Source organism: Lutra lutra, chromosome 10, assembly GCF_902655055.1.
Source record: "Lutra lutra chromosome 10, mLutLut1.2, whole genome shotgun sequence".
Classification (NCBI taxonomy): domain Eukaryota; kingdom Metazoa; phylum Chordata; class Mammalia; order Carnivora; family Mustelidae; genus Lutra; species Lutra lutra.
The window spans coordinates 5904366-5919194 of NC_062287.1; positions in this window are offsets into that span (position 1 = coordinate 5904366).

The window sequence follows — 14829 nt, forward strand, 5'->3', positions numbered from 1 at the left end:
CTTTTTTTTTTTTTCTTTCTTTCTGAACCCCTTTTTTCCCCTTTCTCCCCCCTCACAATTCGGGATCTCTTCTGATTTCGCTAAAGCATATTTTCCTGGGGTTGTTGCCACCCTTTTAGTATTTTACTTGCTCCTTCATAAACTCTTATCTGGACAAAATGACAAGGCGGAAAAATTCACAACAAAAAAAAGAACAAGAGGCAGTACCAAAGGCTAGGGACCTAATCAATACAGACATTGGTAATATGTCAGATATAGAGTTCAGAATGATGATTCTCAAGGTTCTAGCCGGGCTTGAAAAAGGCATGGAAGATATTAAAGCAACCCTCTCGGGAGATATAAAAGCCCTTTCTGGAGAAATAAAAGAACTAAAATCTAACCAAGTTGAAATCAAAAAAGCTATTAATGAGGTGCAATCAAAAATGGAGGCTCTCACTGCTAGGATAAATGAGGCAGAAGAAAGAATTAGCGATATAGAAGACCAAATGACAGAGAATAAAGAAGCTGAGCAAAAGAGGGACAAACAGCTACTGGACCACGAGGGGAGAATTCGAGAGATAAGTGACACCATAAGACGAAACAACATTAGAATAATTGGGATTCCAGAAGAAGAGGAAACAGAGAGGGGAGCAGAAGGTATATTGGAGAGAATTATTAGAGAGAATTTCCCCAATATGGCAAAGGGAACAAGCATCAAAATTCAGGAGGTTCAGAGAACCCCCCCTCAAAATCAATACGAATAGGTCCACACCCCGTCACCTAATAGTAAAATTGACAAGTCTTAGTGACAAAGAAAAGATCCTGAAAGCAGCCCGGGAAAAGAAGTCTGTAACGTACAATGGTAAAAATATTAGATTGGCAGCAGACTTATCTACAGAGACCTGGCAGGCCAGAAAGAGCTGGCATGATATATTCAGAGTACTAAATGAGAAAAACATGCAGCCAAGAATACTATATCCAGCTAGGCTATCATTGAAAATAGAAGGAGAGATTAAAAGCTTCCAGGACAAACAAAAACTGAAAGAATTTGCAAATACCAAACCAGCTCTACAGGAAATATTGAAAGGGGTCCTCTAAGCAAAGAGAAACCCTCAAAGTAGTAGATCAGAAAGAAACAGAGACAATATACAATAACAGTCACCTTACAGGCAATACAATGGCACTAAATTCATATCTCTCAATACTTACCCTGAATGTTAATGGGCTAAATGCCCCAATCAAAAGACACAGGGTATCAGAATGGATAAAAAAACAAAACCCATCTATATGTTGCCTACAAGAAACTCATCTTAAACCCGAAGACACCTCCAGGTTTAAAGTGAGGGGGTGGAAAAGAATTTACCATGCTAATGGACATCAGAAGAAAGCAGGAGTGGCAATCCTTATAGCAGATCAATTAGATTTTAAGCCAAAGACTATAATAAGAGATGAGGAAGGACACTATATCATACTCAAAGGAACTGTCCAACAAGAAGATCTAACAATTTTAAATATCTATGCCCCTAACGTGGGAGCAGCCAACTATATAAACCAATTAATAACAAAATCAAAGAAACACATCGACAAGAATACAATAATAGTAGGGGATTTTAACACTCCCCTCACTGAAATGGACAGATCATCCAAGCAAAAGATCAACAAGGAAATCAAGGCCTTAAATGACACACTGGACCAGATGGACATCACAGATATATTCAGAACATTTCATCCCAAAGCAACAGAATACACATTCTTCTCTAGTGCACATGGAACATTCTCCAGAATAGATCACATTCTTGGTCCTAAATCAAGTCTCAACCGGTATCAAAAGATTGGGATCATTCCCTGCATATTTTCAGACCACAATGCTCTAAAGCTAGAACTCAATCACAAGAGGAAATTTGGAAAGAACCCAAATACATGGAGACTAAACAGCATCCTTCTAAAGAATGAATGGGTCAACCAGGAAATTAAAGAAGAATTGAAAAAATTTATGGAAACAAATGATAATGAAAACACAATGGTTCAAAATCTGTGGGACACAACAAAGGCAGTCCTGAGAGGAAAATATATAGCGGTACAAGCCTTTCTCAAGAAACAAGAAAGGGCTCAGGTACACAACCTAACCCTACACCTAAAGGAGCTGGAGAAAGAACAAGAAAGAAACCCTAAACCCAGCAGGAGAAGAGAAATCATAAAGATCAGAGCAGAAATCAATGAAATAGAAACCAAAAAAACAATAGAACAAATCAACGAAACGAGGAGCTGGTTCTTTGAAAGAATTAATAAGATTGATAAACCCCTGGCCAGACTTATCAAAAAGAAAAGAGAAAGGACCCAAATAAATAAAATCATGAATGAAAGAGGAGAGATCACAACGAACACCAAAGAAATACAGACAATAATAAGAACATACTATGAGCAACTCTACGCCAACAAATTTGACAATCTGGAAGAAATGGATGCATTCCTAGAGACATATAAACTACCACAACTGAACCAGGAAGAAATAGAAAGCCTGAACAGACCCATAAGCAGTAAGGAGATTGAAACAGTCATCAAAAATCTCCAAACAAACAAAAGCCCAGGGCCAGATGGCTTCCCGGGGGAATTCTACCAAACATTTAAAGAAGAACTAATTCCTATTCTCCTGAAACTGTTCCAAAAAATAGAAATAGAAGGAAAACTTCCAAACTCATTTTATGAGGCCAGCATCACCTTGATCCCAAAACCAGACAAGGATCCCAACAAAAAAGAGAACTACAGACCAATATCCTTGATGAACACAGATGCAAAAATTCTCGCCAAAATACTAGCCAATAGGATTCGACAGTACATTAAAAGGATTATTCACCACGACCAAGTGGGATTTATTCCAGGGCTGCAAGGCTGGTTCAACATCCGCAAATCAATCAATGTGATACAACACATTAATAAAAGAAAGAACAAGAACCATATGATACTCTCCATAGATGCTGAAAAAGCATTTGACAAAGTACAGCATCCCTTCCTGATCAAAACTCTTCAAAGTGTAGGGATAGACGGCACGTACCTCAATATTATCAAAGCCATCTATGAAAAACCCACCGCAAATATCATTCTCAATGGAGAAAAACTGAAAGCTTTTCCGCTAAGGTCAGGAACACAGCAGGGATGTCCGTTATCACCACTGCTATTCAACATAGTACTAGAAGTCCTAGCCTCAGCAATCAGACAACAAAAGGAAATTAAAGGCATCCAAATCGGCAAAGAAGAAGTCAAACTATCACTCTTCGCAGATGATATGATACTCTATGTGGAAAACCCAAAAGACTCCACTCCAAAACTGCTAGAACTTGTACAGGAATTCAGTAAAGTGTCAGGATATAAAATCAATGCACAGAAATCAGTTGCATTTCTCTACACCAACAACAAGACAGAAGAAAGAGAAATTAAGGAGTCCATCCCATTTACAATTGCACCCAAAACTATAAGATACCTAGGAATAAACCTAACCAAAGAGACTAAGAATCTATACTCAGAAAACTATAAAGTACTCCTGAAAGAAATTGAGGAAGACACAAAGAAATGGAAAAATGTTCCATGCTCCTGGATTGGAAGAATAAATATTGTGAAAATGTCTATGCTACCTAAAGCAATCTACACATTTAATGCAATTCCTATCAAAGTACCATCCATTTTTTTCAAAGAAATGGAACAAATAATCCTAAAATTTATATGGAACCAGAAAAGACCTCGAATAGCCAAAGGAATATTGAAAAAGAAAGCCAAAGTTGGTGGCATCACAATTCCGGACTTCAAGCTCTATTACAAAGCTGTCATCATCAAGACAGCATGGTACTGGCACAAAAACAGACACATAGATCAATGGAACAGAATAGAGAGCCCAGAAATGGACCCTCAACTCTATGGTCAACTCATCTTCGACAAAGCAGGAAAGAATGTCCAATGGAACAAAGACAGCCTCTTCAATAAATGGTGTTGGGAAAATTGGACAGCCACATGCAGAAAAATGAAATTGGATCATTTCCTTACACCACACACGAAAATAGACTCAAAATGGATGAAGGATCTCAATGTGAGAAAGGAATCCATCAAAATCCTTGAGGAGAACACAGGCAGCAACCTCTTCGACGTCAGCCGCAGCAACATCTTCCTAGGAACATCACCAAAGGCAAGGGAAGCAAGGGCAAAAATGAACTTTTGGGATTTTATCAAGATCAAAAGCTTTTGCACAGCAAAGGAAACAGTGAACAAAACCAAAAGACAACTGACAGAATGGGAGAAGATATTTGCAAATGACATATCAGATAAAGGGCTAGTGTCCAAAATCTATAAAGAACTTAGCAAACTCAACACCCAAAGAACAAATAATCCAATCATGAAATGGGCAGAGGACATGAACAGACATTTCTGCAAAGAAGACATCCAGATGGCCAACAGACACATGAAAAAGTGCTCCATATCACTCGGCATCAGGGAAATACAAATCAAAACCACCATGAGATATCACCTCACACCAGTCAGAATGGCTAAAATTAACAAGTCAGGAAATGACAGATGCTGGCGAGGATGCGGAGAAAGGGGAACCCTCCTACACTGTTGGTGGGAATGCAAGCTGGTGCAACCCCTCTGGAAAACAGCATGGAGGTTCCTCAAAATGTTGAAAATAGAACTACCCTATGACCCTGCAATTGCACTGCTGGGTATTTACCCTAAAGATACAAACATAGTGATCCGAAGGGGCACATGCACCCGAATGTTTATAGCAGCAATGTCTACAATAGCCAAACTATGGAAAGAACCTAGATGTCCATCTACAGACGAATGGATAAAGAAGATGTGGTATATATACACAATGGAATACTATGCAGCCATCAAAAGAAATGAAATCTTGCCATTTGCGACGACGTGGATGGAACTAGAGGGTATCATGCTTAGCGAAATAAGTCAATCGGAGAAAGACAACTATCATATGATCTCCCTGATATGAGGGAGAGGAGATGCAACATGGGGGGTTGAGGGGGTAGGAGAAGAGTAAATGAAACAAGATGGGATTGGGAGGGAGACAAACCATAAGTGACTCTTAATCTCACAAAACAAACTGAGGGTTGATGGGGGGAGGGGGTTGGGAGAGGGCGTGGGGTTATGGATATTGGGGAGGGTATGTGCTATGGTTGTGAAGTGTGTAAACCTGGCGATTCGCATACCTGTACCCCTCGGGATAAAAATATATGTTTATAAAGCTGTAAAAAAAAAAAAAAAGAAAGAAAGAAAGGATGAATACCCAAGTTTTGTAGCAACATGGACGGGACTGGAAGAGATTATGCTGAGTGAAATAAGTCAAGCAGAGAGAGTCAATTATCATATGGTTTCACTTATTTGTGGAGCATAACAAATAGCATGGAGGACAAGGGGAGATGGAGAGGGGAGTTGAGGGAAATTGGAAGGGGAGGTGAACCATGAGAGACTATGGACTCTGAAAAACGATCTGGGAATTTTGAAGGGGTGGGGGGTGGGAGGTTGGGGGCACCAGGTGGTGGGTATTGTGGAGGGCACAGATTGCATGGAGCACTGGGTGTGGTGCAAAAATAATGAATACTGTTATGCTGAAAAAATAAAAAAATTAAAAAAAAAAAAAACTGGAGCTGATTCAAATTATATAATAAATTATAATCAGCCCCAGTTGTTATGATTGATTATAATCTATAATATCAGAGGTTCCCAAAAGGCAATCTGGAGACCAGTTGATCTGGCTGATTGCATCAGAATTGCCTGGTCTCTGTTTCATATTTGTAAATCAGAATATTTGGGGATAAAGCTGAGAAGGTACCATTTCAAAAAAACACTCCCAATGTGATTCTCAGGAAGCTAACTTTCGAGACTATTCTACTAGATTACAAACTCCTTGAGGCAAGGACAACTTCTTATTCATTTTTGCATTCTTGAGGTTTAACAATTCCCAGGACACTGTAGGCACCCACAGAAAATTATTGAGTGAAAGAACAAATGTGCGCATAGACAAATGTAGATTCATGACTCTTGGCAGCCGTTAACAACAGAGCAGCTGTGGGCCAGACCTCCTGGCTTTTTAGCTTATGTGTACTAACCAGTTAGGCAAATATACTTTTGTCGTTCTTAGAAATTTCGGAGGTTACACTCTGGGATTAACGTGGCTGCATGATGGCCCACGTGGTTCAGTTGGTTAAGTGTCTGGCTCTTAGTTTTGGCTCAGGCTGTGATCTCATGGGTCATGGGTTTCAAGATTCTCTCCTTCTGCCCACCCATCCCCCCAACTGAGGATGTGTGTTCTCTCTTTCTTTCAAATAAATAAATAAATAAATAAATCTTTTTTTTTTTCTTTTTTCTTTCTTTCTTCCTTTTTTTTTTTTTTTTTTTTAAAAGGTGGCTGCGTGTTGGTCTCACCAAGTTCTGGAGGGTATAAGTTAAAAAGATGGAGCTAACCAAAGCTGCAATCTCTAATATTGATTGTATTCTAAGAATGACGCCAGATTGAATATATTGATAAGACAGAAAGAAACAAAGAGGGATCTTTTTATTTGAATAAACATATATTCTGTTATACTATTAATTTCCTTTCCAATAAAAAGTCAACATATGGCTGAATTGATTGACCAAAAATTATTTGCCAGTTTTGCATGACAGGGGGACGTGGATGGGTCACCTTTTAGCTTCTTTAGTTGAAGTTACTCAGTTCTTGCAGGAATCTCCCCAAATTAAACAGTCAGTATTTAATTTTAGTAACAATGTAAAGAGGCAGGTACAGTGTGCAGAGCAGAAAAATATAAACAAAGAACTGTTAGTGAAGAGGTCTTTTGCGTGCCTAGGAAAACGTGGATCCTGTAGAGGCAAAAAAAGTTTTCTTTTTTTCCGCTTTAGGTTCTTGGGCTGATCTATTAATTAAATTGACATAAGACAGATTAACAGGAGAAAAACACATTTAATTCTCACATATGAGAGTTTATAGAAATATGAGACTCAAAGAAGTAACCAAAATAGGCAGATTTTATATCTTTCAGACAAAGAAACAATACATTTGTGAAGAATTGACCAGACAGAGTTCTGGTTTGAAGTGCTAAATTAGTAAAGAAGTAACAAGTTTTGTTTATATGCCCTTCTCAGCCTGGAATTCCCTATCTCTGGTGGTATGGATGTCTGTCTCTTTCCCTCCTGGGTACCTTTCACATGGGAGATTTATTTCCAGCTTTCAGGAAGTCAAAGGATAGTCAGAGTATTCTTGTAGCGTTCTTGTTTCTTAAGCAATTTTAATTCAGAATAATTAGTATGCCAAAGTGGCATATTTGGGGGAAGCCTGCTCTGAGCCCCATCAACCCATAATAGTTAACTCTAAAACATCATTTAGTAAATTGATCAGATTTAAAAAAAAAAAAAAGAAAGAAAAAGAAAAAAACCCTCTTATTCTTCAGTCAAAACCAGTAAGGTTCCAAAAGTCCATATCATATCACAGTAAGTTAGCACTTTCTAGGTAATATTAGTTAATTAGTTTCTTGTTGTTTTTTTTTTTAGATTTTATTTATTTATTTTACAGAGAGATAGATCACAAGTAGGCAGAGAGGCAGGCAGAGAGAAAGGGGGAAGCAGGCTCCCTGCTGAGCAGAGAGCCTGATGTGGGGCTGGATCCCAGGACCCTGAGATCATGACCTCAGGTGAAGGCAGAGGCTTTAACCCACTGAGCCACCCAGGCACCCCAGTTTCTTGTTTTTTTAAAATGGGGTATCATTAGGCAAAAATAGTCACTGCTAAAACTTAGACATTTTTACATGTATTATATCAAATTTTTACAAATTCTGAGATAAAATATAAAACTTTAATGTGATTTCTTAGTAGACATCAGAAAAATAAGTTTGAAAATTAATGGAATCAGAAAATGAAAAGAAGTTATCATAGAAGGAAATGAAATTATATTATTTGAATAATTGAATATATATTTTAGAAAATATAGAGAATACTGAGAAAAAAAGATAGTGATTACATAGAATGTAGAATTGAAAGGAAAATGAGAATGTACTTGTGAAAATGTCAACCACAATAGGTGAATTTTTAAAGATTTATTTATTTCAGAGAGAGTGGGGTGGGGCAGAGGGAGAGAGAGAGCGGGAAAGAATTTCAAGTAGACTCTAGGTTGAGTGCAGAGCCTGATGAGGGGCTCATCTCATGATGAGATCACCACCAGAGCCAAAACCAAGAGTCAGATGCCCAACCAACTGTGCCACCCAGGTGCTCCCACAATAGATGAATTTAACTAAAAACTGGAAGAGAAAAAACAAACAAACAAAAAACCCCAATATACATTTGTATCACATGTATTTTGTCCTAACTCAGGTACATGGCGGTGTACCTGAGTTTTAAAGAATAGGTCATTCTTTAATTATCTACCACAAGCAAATGATAGATTTGTGGAAATTATCTACCACAAGCAAAGAAATCTAAATTTAAAAACAAAACAAAACAGCCCAAGTGGAAGTTTTGTAAACTTTTTTACACAAACTCAAACACTGAAAAATAACTGGATTCTCTTTACTTTGTTGCACCTTGAATGAGTCTATTTTTTTTTTTTTAAGATTCTGTTTATTTATTTGACAGAGACAGAGACACAGCAAGAGAGGGAACACAAGCAGGGGGATCAAGAAAGGGAAAAGCAGGATTCCCGCTGAGCAGGGAGCCCCACTAGGGGCTGGATCCCAGGACCCTGGGATCATGGCTTGAGCAGAAGGCAGATGCTTAATGACTGAGCTACCTAGGTGCACCAAATGATTCTACTTTTTAATAAACAGCGGTAAATGAAAAAAAAAATCAAGTTTAGAATGCAAATGGGTGCAAAGAATGGTATTTATCATATATTCTTAGAAACAGAGGAAATGAAAAAGGACATCATCAAAGTGTTAAGTATTCAAAAATAAAATCTGATTTGAAAAGTATTATGTAGGGGCGCCTGGGTGGCTCAGTGGGTTAAGCCGCTGCCTTCGGCTCAGGTCATGATCTCAGGGTCCTGGGATCGAGTCCCGCATCGGGCTCTCTGCTCAGCAGGGAGCCTGCTTCCCTCTCTCTCTCTCTCTCTGCCTGCCTCTCTGTCTACTTGTGATCTCTCTCTGTCAAATAAATAAATAAAATCTTAAAAAAAAAAAGAAAAGTATTATGTATATGTAACTATTGATGAGGTAGAGTAAAGACTATATCTAAAGGCTAAAATATAAAACCAAATGATTAATACTATTACAGATGCATTGAATAAAATAATGTGAATCATTTGAATAAGGCAAGATATCCTAATTATTGCTCAATTATTTTAGTTATAATTCTGTAAGCTCTAGGTACAACAGGTGACAATTACTGTTAAATTTCTAAAGTCTAATATTTTTGTATATGAACACAGATTTTGCTCAGCACATGACATAATGGAGAGCGATGAAATCTACCTATTTAGTAGACTGCACAGAACAGAATCCAAAATAATGTGAGGGAAAGAGATCTTTGTGATTTGGGACAGCGTTTTCTTCCTCTCATGATGTCATATTAATATGCTGGCCAAAGCAAAAGCAATACAGGGTTTACTGAAGACTGAATTCAAAGTAAGTGCTGAAGTGGCTTCTGACAGCAGTGTAAAAAACTGTGAAAAAAAAAAAATGTAACCTGACTGAAGCTTGAAGTGCTATAGTTCTGAGGTGAAGATATTATGTCAAGTTGAGAATAGTATCTCCTCAAGAATAAAAAGTATCTTCTGGGGCACCCTGGTGGCTCAGTCAGTTAAGTGTCTGACCCTTGAACTTAGGTCAGTTCTTGATCTTAGGGTTGTGAATTCAAGTTCTGTGTTGGGCTCCACGTTGGGGGCAGAGCCTACTTAAAAAGTATCTTGTTCATAGATCAATATCTGGGAAATTTAAATCTGCTTCCAATAATAATAAAGAAGTAATATTATTATTAATATAATACTGTCAATGATATTATTATTATTATTAATAGTTTAAAAGCTGGAAATATGACAGTCACAATTTTGAATGAAAAAAATATTAGATTTTGATAGGAAGACCCTCAAAGTCTACGGCCATACCACCCTGAACGTGCCCGATCTCGTCTGATCTCGGAAGCTAAGCAGGGTCGGGCCTGGTTAGTACTTGGATGGGAAGACCCTCAAAAAATAATTCTCAATCATTCCATATCCCTTGTTGGATAGTCTTTAAACTTAATGGTAAAAAATATACCAAAAATCTTCTTTTTCACACTTTCGAAATTTTTTTTTTAAAGATTTTATTTATTTATTTGTCAGAGAGAGAGAGAGAGAGATCACAAGTAGGCAGAGAGGCAAGCAGAGACAAAGGGAGAAGCAGGTTCCCTGCCGAGCAAGGAGCCCGATATGGGACTCGATCCTAGGATGCTGGGATCATGACCTGAGCCGAAGGCAGCCGCTTAACCAACTGAGCCACCCATGCGTCCCCACACTTTCGAAATTTTAATTCCATCCAAGAACTACAAGTCCATCTTTCAGTTAATTGAAACATGGGTGTTGAAATATTAATTTTGGAATAATTATAAAATATATTATATGAAAGTCCAGTTGAGGCCATCTTGTCCTTATAATGTACTCATTCAGAAACAGTAAGCAATGCTTTTTTTTCTTTTTATAAATTACTGATTTTTTTACAGATGAGGTATCTAGATAAAGATTAGAATGCTAGCCAAATAAATACTTTGAAAACACCTGTATTTAAATTTATTTCCACAGTAATAATTTGGCATGACTCTTGCAGTGTAGACATTTTATATTTTAAACCATTTTTTTAAAAGATTTTATTTATTTATTTGACAGAGAGATCACAAGCAGGCAGAGAGGCAGGCAGAGAGAGAGGGGGAAGCAGGCTCCCTGCCGAGCAGAGAGCCCGATGCGGGGCTCGATCCCAGGACTCTGAGATCATGACCTGAGCCGAAGGCAGCGGCTTAACCCACTGAGCCACCCAGGCGCCCCATATTTTAAACCATTTTTATTGAGCTGTCTGGTTGGCTCAGTGAGTTAAGTGTTTGATCTTGATTTTGGCTCAGGTCATGATCTCAGGGTTGTGAGATTGGGATCTGCCCTGGGCATGGAGCCTGCTTGAGTCGCTCTCTCCCTTTACCCCTTTCCCACCTCACAGGAGAGCACAGGTGGGCACTTCCTCTCTTTAAAAAAAAAAAAAAAAAAAAAAAAGGCAACCATTTTTATTGAAAATAGAGCGTACCTATAGAAAACTACATAAAATGAGTATAAAACCTAATGAAATAAAAGTATTTAAGGCAGACATTCTTATATAACTACCACCTAGATCATAAGTGCCCTCCATTCCCATTGGTCTTTGAGTTCTTCTTTATTTTCCAGCACCTCAAGATATCTTATACTTCTTTGCCCCAGCCCTGGAATTAGCTATTTCTTTAAAGAGTTCTGATTCATTTGACTGGGAAAAATGGTATTTATAAACAGAGACTTGGGGGATAGTTGTGTTCATCATTACTGGAGTATTATTGCTTTCTCAAACAAGATAATCTTTTTAATAAAACTTATTTATGTTTTTTTGAGAGAGAGAGCGAGAGCATGTGAGTATGGGGAGGGGTAGAGGAAGAAGCAAAGGGAGAGGGAGAGATGACTCCCCATTGATCAGGGCCTAGACATGCGGCTCGTCTCAAGACCCTGAGATCATGACCTGAGTGGAAACCAAGGGTCAGACGCCTAACTGACTGAGCCACCCAGGCACCCTTTAAAAAGATGATTAAAAAAAAAAAGTTTTAAAATACAGAAAGAATATAACGGTCTTTTCACAGTTTCAGAGACATATGTAATTTGAAGAATTATGATGATAAACAACTATGTAACAATTTACAGTAGAATTTAACTGATGGATAATATGAAGTAGGATATCAACGATGAGGAACAAATACTACACTTCCTCCCTCACTCGTCCAGCAAATTTTAGAATAGCTGCTCCCCCGATTGAAGCTTTGTCTATGTTTGTAGTACTAGTTACCAGACATGTTTCCAAATCCTTGTCAGTTCTTCAGGAGCTTCCTGAGTATTGGTTGGTAGTGGAGAACATAGTGTCACTATTAAAATGTTATAAAACCTAATGTCCTCAGTGTCACAACTGAAAGCCTGTCTAGGGATCATTTCTATGGAAAAACAAGGTATTGGAGCAAATAAGCACTGAAATCATCATGCAGATGCCATTTTATGAAATCAAGATATGAACTATTCATATTACCAATTATTTCATCCTAATGACTTGGGAATGTGAGATTGAATTCTTCATCATGATTAGACTTGTAGTTTTCTATTATTTTATGTCAAAAATTTGATTTCCATAACAAACAAAATCGCTTCCATTAGGACTTCTATTTCATTCTCTGAATGGTTTTTGTTCTTATTCTTGGGTAACAATGCTTTATGTCTCTAAAAATATTAATAATTATTTCTTTTGAAGATTTCTTTTGCTTTCTGCGTGAGTTTATTAGTTTTAGCTTCCAACTTTAAAGCTGAAGGATTTACTCAAACATGTGGTGGTCTTTGGTTATTCTTTCATATTTGAGTAATGCTGATTAGAAACTATGTGGGCATGGGAGAGCTTATTAACTTGTGGGTTTCACTGAAGAGATGGGAGAGCCTAGCAACCCGCCATTTCTTTGCTGGTTGCCTAAATGCCATTAGGCTCAGGTCTTTCTCTAAGGTGAGTTTTCCTAGAGATGACTGTTTCAATTTTTTTGCCTGAGGTATGTATATACCTGGTTTCTTCAGCTGTAGGAGAAGAGTGACAGAGCAGAGGGCCTCATTTGTTGTTGTTGTTTTTTAAAGATTTTATTTATATGAAAGAGAGAGAGAGAACCAGTAGGAGGAACTGGAGCAGGAGAAGCAGACTTCCCTCTGAGAGGGAGCCCAATGTAGGACTCGATTCCAGGACCCTGAGATCATGACTTGATTTTAAGGCAGACACTTAACCAACTGAGCCACCCAGGCACCCCTTAGAGCCTCATTTGTTGTATATAGATACTGAAAAGAAATTAAGAACCATTTAAAAAATTGTGATAAGATACACATGAAATTTACTCCTTAAATCTTTTTAGGTGTATTCTTCTGTGGCATTAAGTACACTCACACTGTTGTGCTACATCTCCAGAACTGTTTTCATCCTATAAAACCGAAAACTCCAGACTCATTAAACAGTAACTCCACATTTTCCCCTCACCTTGACCTCTGACAACCTCCATTCTATTTTCATTTCTTTTCTTTTTTTTTTTTTTTTTGTCAGAGAGAGAGGGAGAGAGAGCGAGCACAGGCAGACAGAATGGCAGGCAGAGGCAGAGGGAGAAGCAGGCTCCTGCTGAGCAAGGAGCCCGATGCGGGACTCGATCCCAGGATGCCGGGATCATGACCTGAGCCGAAGGCAGCTGCTTAACCAACTGAGCCACCCAGGCGTCCCTCTATTTTCATTTCTGATTTTGACTGCCGTAAGTATCTCAGATACATGGATTCAGACTGGATGTTTTCTTTTGTGACTGGCTGATTTCACTTAGCATGGTGTCCTCAAGCTTCATCCATGTTGCTGCATAGTCAGGATTTCCTCTGTTTTTAAGGCTTGGTAGTATTCCATCCTACCTACACACCACATTTTGCATATCCGCTATTCCTGGATGGACCGACCCATGGGTTGCTTCCACCTTTGGATATTGGGAGTAACGCTGTTATGAATATGGCTGTGTAAACATCTCTTTCAGACCCTGTTTTTCAATTCTCTTGTGCATATATCCAGGAATAGACTTGTTGGATCATACGTTCGTTCTATTTTTAATTTTTTGTGGATGTATATACATGCTTTTAAATAACCTCCCCTTGTTGAGCTTTACCCACTACCACATGTAGTGACCCGGGTATGGAGATTCCTCAGTTCACAGCCCCCCTGCTTTCCCAACTGTCTTCTGTTTAGGGAATGAGCATGTTTTTGGGGTAGTCATCTGGCTCTGTGATGTTGAAAAAATAATTTCGGGGCCTGAACAGTCTGCATGTGAACTTTGAACCTAATCTCCGTTTTCCCCGCTGCAGCTCTACCCCCAACCGTATTCAGTGTATACCAGTGGTTGCTCAAGGTAAAAGTGTCAAAAAACAAAAAACAAAACAAAACAAAACAAAAAAACAATCCAGGGGCACCTGGGTGGCTCAGTTGGTTAAGCGACTGCCTTTGGCTCAGGTCATGATCCTGGAGGCCTGGCATCCAGTCTCCCATGGGCTCCCTGCTCAACATGGAGTCTGCTTATCCCTCCGACCCTCTCCCCTCTCATTCTCTCTCACTCTCTCTCTAAGTAAATAAATAAAATATTAAAAAAATTCACCGAAGATCAAGTCATATAAATGACCAACTTGCAAATAACTTTTCTTTCAATTCTTTATTTTTAGTTTTCATTTTGTCTTCCCAACTGCCTCTTAATGCAAATTCAGTTGGATTCTGCTTCAGTCCCCTGCTGGCTGCAGCAGAGTCTGAGGGGTAGGATAAAAGGGAAAACCTAGATGGACATTAGAATACAGAATATTCATTTTTTATTACTAGGGTGGTATCCTGACTCGGATTGAAATCGGAGGTTATTAAATAGCTGTTAGAGGTTTGGGCAAGTTTTTCAGTTTACTGGGCTGAAAAACGCAAAATAGGGATCACTATTATAATTCACAGAGAGTGCACATCTGTGTGAGTGAGTGAGAGTGTGTGCATGTGTGTGCGTGCGTGTGCCTAAGCGCACGCTTTGCCAAGGCAAATCCAGGGTACCCGTGTATTCACAGCGATGAAGTAATGTGACGTCAAA